At 42.3% G+C, this 10,777-nt stretch overlaps 1 non-coding gene across 1 annotated transcript; it reads left to right on the forward strand.

The window, feature by feature from the left end:
• Positions 1-8,479: 8,479 nt before the first annotated feature.
• Positions 8,480-10,402, forward strand: LOC126877902 (small subunit ribosomal RNA). Its single transcript, XR_007695437.1, has one exon. It is a non-coding gene; the product is annotated as a small subunit ribosomal RNA (ribosomal RNA).
• Positions 10,403-10,777: the final 375 nt, after the last annotated feature.

A 10,777-nucleotide genomic window follows, 5' to 3' on the forward strand; every position in this document is an offset into this window, starting at 1 on the left:
AATACGCCGCTGGACTTAGTCGCGTGCGAGTAAAAAGCAATACGCCGCTGGACTTAGTCGCGTACAAACAGAAAGCAATACGCCGCTGGACTTAGTCGCGTGCGAGCATAAAGCAATACGCCGCTGGGACTTTGTCTCCTGCGGTTAAAAAAAATAATTTCGCTACGTACGGCCGATGGTCGTGCGTAGCGATTTTTTTTTCCTTTAAATCAAACAACGAGACGCACGAATAGAAAGCGATACGCCGCTGGGACTTTGTCTCGTGCGAGTAAAAAGCAATACGCCGCTGGACTTAGTCGCGTACAAACAGAAAGCAATACGCCGCTGGACTTAGTCGCGTACAAACAGAAAGCAATACGCCGCTGGACTTAGCCGCGTGCGAGCATAAAGCAATACGCCGCTGGACTTAGTCGCGTACAAACTGAAAGCAATACGCCGCTGGACTTAGTCGCGTGCGAGCATAAAGCAATACGCCGCTGGACTTAGCCGCTCGTGCTACCGCTGCGCGCGCACCTCCGAATCAGCGGGTATGCGCCGGAGTAGGTAACACTCTCTTAAGGTACGCCGTTCTGCGCAGCTCGTATTGCGCGCGCGCGCGCGCGCTTTTTCAAATATTTTTAAACGTTTTTCCGCGTTTTTTCCCGTTTCTTCGCGTTTTTTCCCGTTTTTTCCCGTTTTTTCCCGTTTTCCACGTTTTTTCCCGTTTCACGAGAGAGACGAAAACGAGGAAAATAATCGCGACAAATGCTCGCTCGCTGCGCTCGCTCGGACGAATATAGCCCAACCCAAAACCGATCCCAAGCGTTCGAACGAAGATTTCGATGAAATCGAAGAACGAACGCTAAAGGGATTGGTTTTGGGTTGGGCTACTTTTTTTTTCGAGCGAGCGGAGCGAGCGAGCAACGCGTAAGAGCGTATCGTTGCGTCGCAGGGACTTTGAAATATTCGCCACTGTTCGAACGTTCGAGTCGAAATAACTCGAGAAAAAGCGTTATAACGCATCGAAATTATCAGTGAAATCGTTACGTATCGACGAAATCTAGTCGAAAGTAGCGATTTCACTTTATTTTTTTAAAAAATTTCATCCTCCGGACCAACGTGACCGGGACGTTGGAACTTAGAATTTTTTCGCACCGCTACGAAAGTACCGAAAGTTCAACTCGAAATAACTCGCCAAAAAGCGTTATAACGTATCGAAATTTTGCGTGAAATCGTTACGTTTCGACGAAATCTAGTCGAAAGTAGCGATTTCACTTTATTTTTTTAAAAAATTTCATCCTCCGGACCAACGTGACCGGGACGTTGGAACTTAGAATTTTTTCGCCCCGTTACGAAAGTACCGAATGTTCAACTCGAAATAACTCGCCAAAAAGCGTTATAACGTATCGAAATTTTGTGTGAAATCGTTACGTATCGACGAAATCTAGTCGAACGTAACGATTTCACTTTATTTTTTTAAAAAATTTCATCCTCCGGACCAACGTGACCGGGACGTTGGAACTTAGAATTTTTTCGCACCGCTACGAAAAGGCCGAAAGATCCCCTCCAAATAACTCGTTAAAAAGTGTTAGAAGGTACGAATATTTTTCAAGAAATCGTTATAACTCGATAAAATACGTCGGGATTAAGCGTTTATATCGTCGGCAGACGGATATAAAAACGTTTGGACCGACACGACCGGTCGTTGGAACATAGAAAAATTCCGAGCCGGTACGTTGGGACTTAGAAAAATTCCGAGGGCGAAAAAGTTTTTTCGAGTTTATTCGTTAAAAAGCGTTACAAGGTATGAATTTTTTTGCATAAATCGACGTAACTCGACGAAATACGTCGGGATTAATGGTTTATTTCCGTCCGAGAACGATTTTTAAAAACGGACCTATGCGGCCGGTCGTTCGTACTTAGAAAATTTTCGGACCGAACACTCTTTTTCGATTAATTCGTTAAAAAGCGTTATAACGTACGAATATTTTTCAAGAAATCGTTATAACTCGATAAAATACGTCGGGATTAAGCGTTTATATCGTCGGCAGACGGATATAAAAACGTTTGGACCGACACGACCGGTCGTTGGAACATAGAAAAATTCCGAGCCGGTACGTTGGGACTTAGAAAAATTCCGAGGGCGAAAAAGTTTTTTCGAGTTTATTCGTTAAAAAGCGTTACAAGGTATGAATTTTTTTGCATAAATCGACGTAACTCGACGAAATACGTCGGGATTAATGGTTTATTTCCGTCCGAGAACGATTTTTAAAAACGGACCTATGCGGCCGGTCGTTCGTACTTAGAAAATTTTCGGACCGAACACTCTTTTTCGATTAATTCGTTAAAAAGCGTTATAACGTACGAATATTTTTCAAGAAATCGTTATAACTCGATAAAATACGTCGGGATTAAGCGTTTATATCGTCGGCAGACGGATATAAAAACGTTTGGACCGACACGACCGGTCGTTGGAACATAGAAAAATTCCGAGCCGGTACGTTGGGACTTAGAAAAATTCCGAGGGCGAAAAAGTTTTTTCGAGTTTATTCGTTAAAAAGCGTTACAAGGTATGAATTTTTTTGCATAAATCGACGTAACTCGACGAAATACGTCGGGATTAATGGTTTATTTCCGTCCGAGAACGATTTTTAAAAACGGACCTATGCGGCCGGTCGTTCGTACTTAGAAAATTTTCGGACCGAACACTCTTTTTCGATTAATTCGTTAAAAAGCGTTATAACGTACGAATATTTTTCAAGAAATCGTTATAACTCGATAAAATACGTCGGGATTAAGCGTTTATATCGTCGGCAGACGGATATAAAAACGTTTGGACCGACACGACCGGTCGTTGGAACATAGAAAAATTCCGAGCCGGTACGTTGGGACTTAGAAAAATTCCGAGGGCGAAAAAGTTTTTTCGAGTTTATTCGTTAAAAAGCGTTACAAGGTATGAATTTTTTTGCATAAATCGACGTAACTCGACGAAATACGTCGGGATTAATGGTTTATTTCCGTCCGAGAACGATTTTTAAAAACGGACCTATGCGGCCGGTCGTTCGTACTTAGAAAATTTTCGGACCGAACACTCTTTTTCGATTAATTCGTTAAAAAGCGTTATAACGTACGAATATTTTTCAAGAAATCGTTATAACTCGATAAAATACGTCGGGATTAAGCGTTTATATCGTCGGCAGACGGATATAAAAACGTTTGGACCGACACGACCGGTCGTTGGAACATAGAAAAATTCCGAGCCGGTACGTTGGGACTTAGAAAAATTCCGAGCGCGAAAAAGTTTTTTCGAGTTTATTCGTTAAAAAGCGTTACAAGGTATGAATTTTTTTGCATAAATCGACGTAACTCGACGAAATACGTCGGGATTAATGGTTTATTTCCGTCCGAGAACGATTTTTAAAAACGGACCTATGCGGCCGGTCGTTCGTACTTAGAAAATTTTCGGACCGAACACTCTTTTTCGATTAATTCGTTAAAAAGCGTTATAACGTACGAATATTTTTCAAGAAATCGTTATAACTCGATAAAATACGTCGGGATTAAGCGTTTATATCGTCGGCAGACGGATATAAAAACGTTTGGACCGACACGACCGGTCGTTGGAACATAGAAAAATTCCGAGCCGGTACGTTGGGACTTAGAAAAATTCCGAGGGCGAAAAAGTTTTTTCGAGTTTATTCGTTAAAAAGCGTTACAAGGTATGAATTTTTTTGCATAAATCGACGTAACTCGACGAAATACGTCGGGATTAATGGTTTATTTCCGTCCGAGAACGATTTTTAAAAACGGACCTATGCGGCCGGTCGTTCGTACTTAGAAAATTTTCGGACCGAACACTCTTTTTCGATTAATTCGTTAAAAAGCGTTATAACGTACGAATATTTTTCAAGAAATCGTTATAACTCGATAAAATACGTCGGGATTAAGCGTTTATATCGTCGGCAGACGGATATAAAAACGTTTGGACCGACACGACCGGTCGTTGGAACATAGAAAAATTCCGAGCCGGTACGTTGGGACTTAGAAAAATTCCGAGGGCGAAAAAGTTTTTTCGAGTTTATTCGTTAAAAAGCGTTACAAGGTATGAATTTTTTTGCATAAATCGACGTAACTCGACGAAATACGTCGGGATTAATGGTTTATTTCCGTCCGAGAACGATTTTTAAAAACGGACCTATGCGGCCGGTCGTTCGTACTTAGAAAATTTTCGGACCGAACACTCTTTTTCGATTAATTCGTTAAAAAGCGTTATAACGTACGAATATTTTTCAAGAAATCGTTATAACTCGATAAAATACGTCGGGATTAAGCGTTTATATCGTCGGCAGACGGATATAAAAACGTTTGGACCGACACGACCGGTCGTTGGAACATAGAAAAATTCCGAGCCGGTACGTTGGGACTTAGAAAAATTCCGAGCGCGAAAAAGTTTTTTCGAGTTTATTCGTTAAAAAGCGTTACAAGGTATGAATTTTTTTGCATAAATCGACGTAACTCGACGAAATACGTCGGGATTAATGGTTTATTTCCGTCCGAGAACGATTTTTAAAAACGGACCTATGCGGCCGGTCGTTCGTACTTAGAAAATTTTCGGACCGAACACTCTTTTTCGATTAATTCGTTAAAAAGCGTTATAACGTACGAATATTTTTCAAGAAATCGTTATAACTCGATAAAATACGTCGGGATTAAGCGTTTATATCGTCGGCAGACGGATATAAAAACGTTTGGACCGACACGACCGGTCGTTGGAACATAGAAAAATTCCGAGCCGGTACGTTGGGACTTAGAAAAATTCCGAGCGCGAAAAAGTTTTTTCGAGTTTATTCGTTAAAAAGCGTTACAAGGTATGAATTTTTTTGCATAAATCGACGTAACTCGACGAAATACGTCGGGATTAATGGTTTATTTCCGTCCGAGAACGATTTTTAAAAACGGACCTATGCGGCCGGTCGTTCGTACTTAGAAAATTTTCGGACCGAACACTCTTTTTCGATTAATTCGTTAAAAAGCGTTATAACGTACGAATATTTTTCAAGAAATCGTTATAACTCGATAAAATACGTCGGGATTAAGCGTTTATATCGTCGGCAGACGGATATAAAAACGTTTGGACCGACACGACCGGTCGTTGGAACATAGAAAAATTCCGAGCCGGTACGTTGGGACTTAGAAAAATTCCGAGCGCGAAAAAGTTTTTTCGAGTTTATTCGTTAAAAAGCGTTACAAGGTATGAATTTTTTTGCATAAATCGACGTAACTCGACGAAATACGTCGGGATTAATGGTTTATTTCCGTCCGAGAACGATTTTTAAAAACGGACCTATGCGGCCGGTCGTTCGTACTTAGAAAATTTTCGGACCGAACACTCTTTTTCGATTAATTCGTTAAAAAGCGTTATAACGTACGAATATTTTTCAAGAAATCGTTATAACTCGATAAAATACGTCGGGATTAAGCGTTTATATCGTCGGCAGACGGATATAAAAACGTTTGGACCGACACGACCGGTCGTTGGAACATAGAAAAATTCCGAGCCGGTACGTTGGGACTTAGAAAAATTCCGAGCGCGAAAAAGTTTTTTCGAGTTTATTCGTTAAAAAGCGTTACAAGGTATGAATTTTTTTGCATAAATCGACGTAACTCGACGAAATACGTCGGGATTAATGGTTTATTTCCGTCCGAGAACGATTTTTAAAAACGGACCTATGCGGCCGGTCGTTCGTACTTAGAAAATTTTCGGACCGAACACTCTTTTTCGATTAATTCGTTAAAAAGCGTTATAACGTACGAATATTTTTCAAGAAATCGTTATAACTCGATAAAATACGTCGGGATTAAGCGTTTATATCGTCGGCAGACGGATATAAAAACGTTTGGACCGACACGACCGGTCGTTGGAACATAGAAAAATTCCGAGCCGGTACGTTGGGACTTAGAAAAATTCCGAGCGCGAAAAAGTTTTTTCGAGTTTATTCGTTAAAAAGCGTTACAAGGTATGAATTTTTTTGCATAAATCGACGTAACTCGACGAAATACGTCGGGATTAATGGTTTATTTCCGTCCGAGAACGATTTTTAAAAACGGACCTATGCGGCCGGTCGTTCGTACTTAGAAAATTTTCGGACCGAACACTCTTTTTCGATTAATTCGTTAAAAAGCGTTATAACGTACGAATATTTTTCAAGAAATCGTTATAACTCGATAAAATACGTCGGGATTAAGCGTTTATATCGTCGGCAGACGGATATAAAAACGTTTGGACCGACACGACCGGTCGTTGGAACATAGAAAAATTCCGAGCCGGTACGTTGGGACTTAGAAAAATTCCGAGCGCGAAAAAGTTTTTTCGAGTTTATTCGTTAAAAAGCGTTACAAGGTATGAATTTTTTTGCATAAATCGACGTAACTCGACGAAATACGTCGGGATTAATGGTTTATTTCCGTCCGAGAACGATTTTTAAAAACGGACCTATGCGGCCGGTCGTTCGTACTTAGAAAATTTTCGGACCGAACACTCTTTTTCGATTAATTCGTTAAAAAGCGTTATAACGTACGAATATTTTTCAAGAAATCGTTATAACTCGATAAAATACGTCGGGATTAAGCGTTTATATCGTCGGCAGACGGATATAAAAACGTTTGGACCGACACGACCGGTCGTTGGAACATAGAAAAATTCCGAGCCGGTACGTTGGGACTTAGAAAAATTCCGAGGGCGAAAAAGTTTTTTCGAGTTTATTCGTTAAAAAGCGTTACAAGGTATGAATTTTTTTGCATAAATCGACGTAACTCGACGAAATACGTCGGGATTAATGGTTTATTTCCGTCCGAGAACGATTTTTAAAAACGGACCTATGCGGCCGGTCGTTCGTACTTAGAAAATTTTCGGACCGAACACTCTTTTTCGATTAATTCGTTAAAAAGCGTTATAACGTACGAATATTTTTCAAGAAATCGTTATAACTCGATAAAATACGTCGGGATTAAGCGTTTATATCGTCGGCAGACGGATATAAAAACGTTTGGACCGACACGACCGGTCGTTGGAACATAGAAAAATTCCGAGCCGGTACGTTGGGACTTAGAAAAATTCCGAGGGCGAAAAAGTTTTTTCGAGTTTATTCGTTTAAAAGCGTTACAAGGTATGAATTTTTTTACGGGAATCGTTCTATCTCTATTAAATACGTCGGGATTAAACATTTTTATCGATTTTTTCAAAAAATTAGCGTTCGTCGAACTGACACGACTGGGATATTTTTCTAATTTTTTCGTTAATTAACGTTACAAGGTATATATTTTTTTGCATATTTCTACTTATTTTAACGTATTGTAATTGATTATAAACTTATTTTTTGTCCGTATTCGATAAAAGAGTATGTTTACTGATGCAATTTTTCGGTGAAAAAAAAAATTAATTTTTTGGTAAAAATGCATTTCTATTATGTTAATAAAACGTCTGGTAATGTATTTCGATGGTTGGATATTGGCTTTGTATAGTAGTGATCGAGCGTTCGCGAGACTAAGTTCCAGCGTCCCTTCCGAACGGTACGTTGCTACGGAGGTTTTGCACCGTAAGCGCGCGGCCGCTAGCCCGGCCGGCGCCGGCCTTCCGGCTGGCGCTTTCGTATCTATAAGAGAGACGTCGAGCCGGACGGTTCGGTCGGAACAGCGTTGAGCGCGTGGCTATTCTACGGCCTCGGTTGAGAATTCAGTCACCGCTCCTCGAGTCTTAGTGTATTTTACGCTATTTCTCGACTGTTCCTCCGTTCTCGTTCTGGTTTTTTCTCTACACTGCTGCGCCGCGGGTCGCTGTCCTGGACGTAATGACCAAATATCGTGGCAAGGTTCCCCTGAGTCGGGAAGCTGGTGACCTGTGTGTACGTATTCTAACAAAAATTGTTAGATGCGTGTGTGCTTGTACTAACTGAGCATCGATTCATTCAAAAGAGTATAACCGTCTGCTTTCTATAAAAACTTCTGCTTTCGCAGAAGTATCCGATGAGGCGGTAGGAGCGTACTATCTTTGCGTAGTATGTCTTCTGCCGAAAATGTTCTACCGATTGAAAGAATATTCTTACGGTATGTCCAGCGCGACGCACTGGGATACGCGCTTGTTCGTTCAGCGTGAGGTGCGTATACGTGCTTTACCGCTAAGATATTCTAATAAGTCTTTTTACACGAAGACAGCATTATGGAAATGTTCCTTTAGAAGTACGATTCTAAACATTTTATATAAGACTATGAGAGAGAGAGAGAGAGAGAAGAGAGGAGGTGGAGTTGAGAATTACAAAGTGGCTGCGAGCGGCGTTCGAAGATTATTACTGAACTATGGGTGTATCTCGAACGTCGCTAGGAGATATATTTTATAGATATATCTATCTTAAGAACGAAAAGTCTCGTCGTACGGTGCTTACGTCCCACCTACGACACGAAGAGAACTTAAACGAAATTTATAAGAATTGTTATACGAATAAGATCCCTGGTTGATCCTGCCAGTAGTCATATGCTTGTCTCAAAGATTAAGCCATGCATGTCTCAGTACATGCCGCATTAAGGTGAAACCGCGAATGGCTCATTAAATCAGTTATGGTTTCTTAGATCATACCTACATTTACTTGGATAACTGTGGTAATTCTAGAGCTAATACATGCAAACAGATTCCGACCAGAGATGGTAGGAATGCTTTTATTAGATCAAAACCAATCGGTGGCGGATGGCTCGTCTGTCCGTCCATCGTTTGTTTTGGTGACTCTGAATAACTTTGTGCTGATCGCATGGTCATCTAGCACCGGCGACGCATCTTTCAAATGTCTGCCTTATCAACTGTCGATGGTAGGTTCTGCGCCTACCATGGTTGTAACGGGTAACGGGGAATCAGGGTTCGATTCCGGAGAGGGAGCCTGAGAAACAGCTACCACATCCAAGGAAGGCAGCAGGCGCGCAAATTACCCACTCCCGGCACGGGGAGGTAGTGACGAAAAATAACGATACGGGACTCATCCGAGGCCCCGTAATCGGAATGAGTACACTTTAAATCCTTTAACGAGGACCAATTGGAGGGCAAGTCTGGTGCCAGCAGCCGCGGTAATTCCAGCTCCAATAGCGTATATTAAAGTTGTTGCGGTTAAAAAGCTCGTAGTTGAATCTGTGTGTCACAGTGTCGGTTCACCGCTCGCGGTGTTTAACTGGCATTATGTGGTACGTCCTATCGGTGGGCTTAGCTCCTCGCGGGCGGTCCAACTAATATCCCATCGCGGTGCTCTTCACTGAGTGTCGAGGTGGGCCGATACGTTTACTTTGAACAAATTAGAGTGCTTAAAGCAGGCTACCTTCGCCTGAATACTGTGTGCATGGAATAATGGAATAGGACCTCGGTTCTATTTTGTTGGTTTTCGGAGCCCCGAGGTAATGATTAATAGGGACAGATGGGGGCATTCGTATTGCGACGTTAGAGGTGAAATTCTTGGATCGTCGCAAGACGGACAGAAGCGAAAGCATTTGCCAAAAATGTTTTCATTAATCAAGAACGAAAGTTAGAGGTTCGAAGGCGATCAGATACCGCCCTAGTTCTAACCATAAACGATGCCAGCCAGCGATCCGCCGAAGTTCCTCCGATGACTCGGCGGGCAGCTTCCGGGAAACCAAAGCTTTTGGGTTCCGGGGGAAGTATGGTTGCAAAGCTGAAACTTAAAGGAATTGACGGAAGGGCACCACCAGGAGTGGAGCCTGCGGCTTAATTTGACTCAACACGGGAAACCTCACCAGGCCCGGACACCGGAAGGATTGACAGATTGATAGCTCTTTCTTGATTCGGTGGGTGGTGGTGCATGGCCGTTCTTAGTTGGTGGAGCGATTTGTCTGGTTAATTCCGATAACGAACGAGACTCTAGCCTGCTAAATAGACGTAACTTATGGTATCTCGAAGGCCCCCGGCTTCGGTCGGTGGGTTTTTACTACCAACGTACAAACAAATCTTCTTAGAGGAACAGGCGGCTTCTAGCCGCACGAGATTGAGCAATAACAGGTCTGTGATGCCCTTAGATGTTCTGGGCCGCACGCGCGCTACACTGAAGGAATCAGCGTGTTTTCCCTGGCCGAAAGGCCCGGGTAACCCGCTGAACCTCCTTCGTGCTAGGGATTGGGGCTTGCAATTATTCCCCATGAACGAGGAATTCCCAGTAAGCGCGAGTCATAAGCTCGCGTTGATTACGTCCCTGCCCTTTGTACACACCGCCCGTCGCTACTACCGATTGAATGATTTAGTGAGGTCTTCGGACTGGTGCGCGGCCAATGTGATAAGCATTGCCGATGTTACCGGGAAGATGACCAAACTTGATCATTTAGAGGAAGTAAAAGTCGTAACAAGGTTTCCGTAGGTGAACCTGCGGAAGGATCATTAACGATACGATACCAAAAGAATTTGACTTGAACACATATAAAAACTATGAAATATATATCACAATGGTCGGTAAGGAGCCGTACTCCTCCTGTATCGACGAAAGTATATACGACGTATTAACAAGCTATATACTTTAACAAACGAAAACGCCAGGGAGCTTGGCAACCTCCGTTGGCACGAATAGAAATATTCTTAAGGAGGAGACGACCCTCCAGCTACGGAATTATACGAAGAGAAGGTGGCACTCTCTCTCGATCATCGGGATGAAGAGATATATATATACAAGTATAAAAACGAAATGCGAATGAAACTTATTCGAGGCGCCTGCGTGAGGTCGTAAACAGAAAGACCCGCCGTCTCCGAATAAAACATATA

Source organism: Bombus huntii, unplaced genomic scaffold (assembly GCF_024542735.1).
Source record: "Bombus huntii isolate Logan2020A unplaced genomic scaffold, iyBomHunt1.1 ctg00000273.1, whole genome shotgun sequence".
NCBI lineage: Eukaryota > Metazoa > Arthropoda > Insecta > Hymenoptera > Apidae > Bombus > Bombus huntii.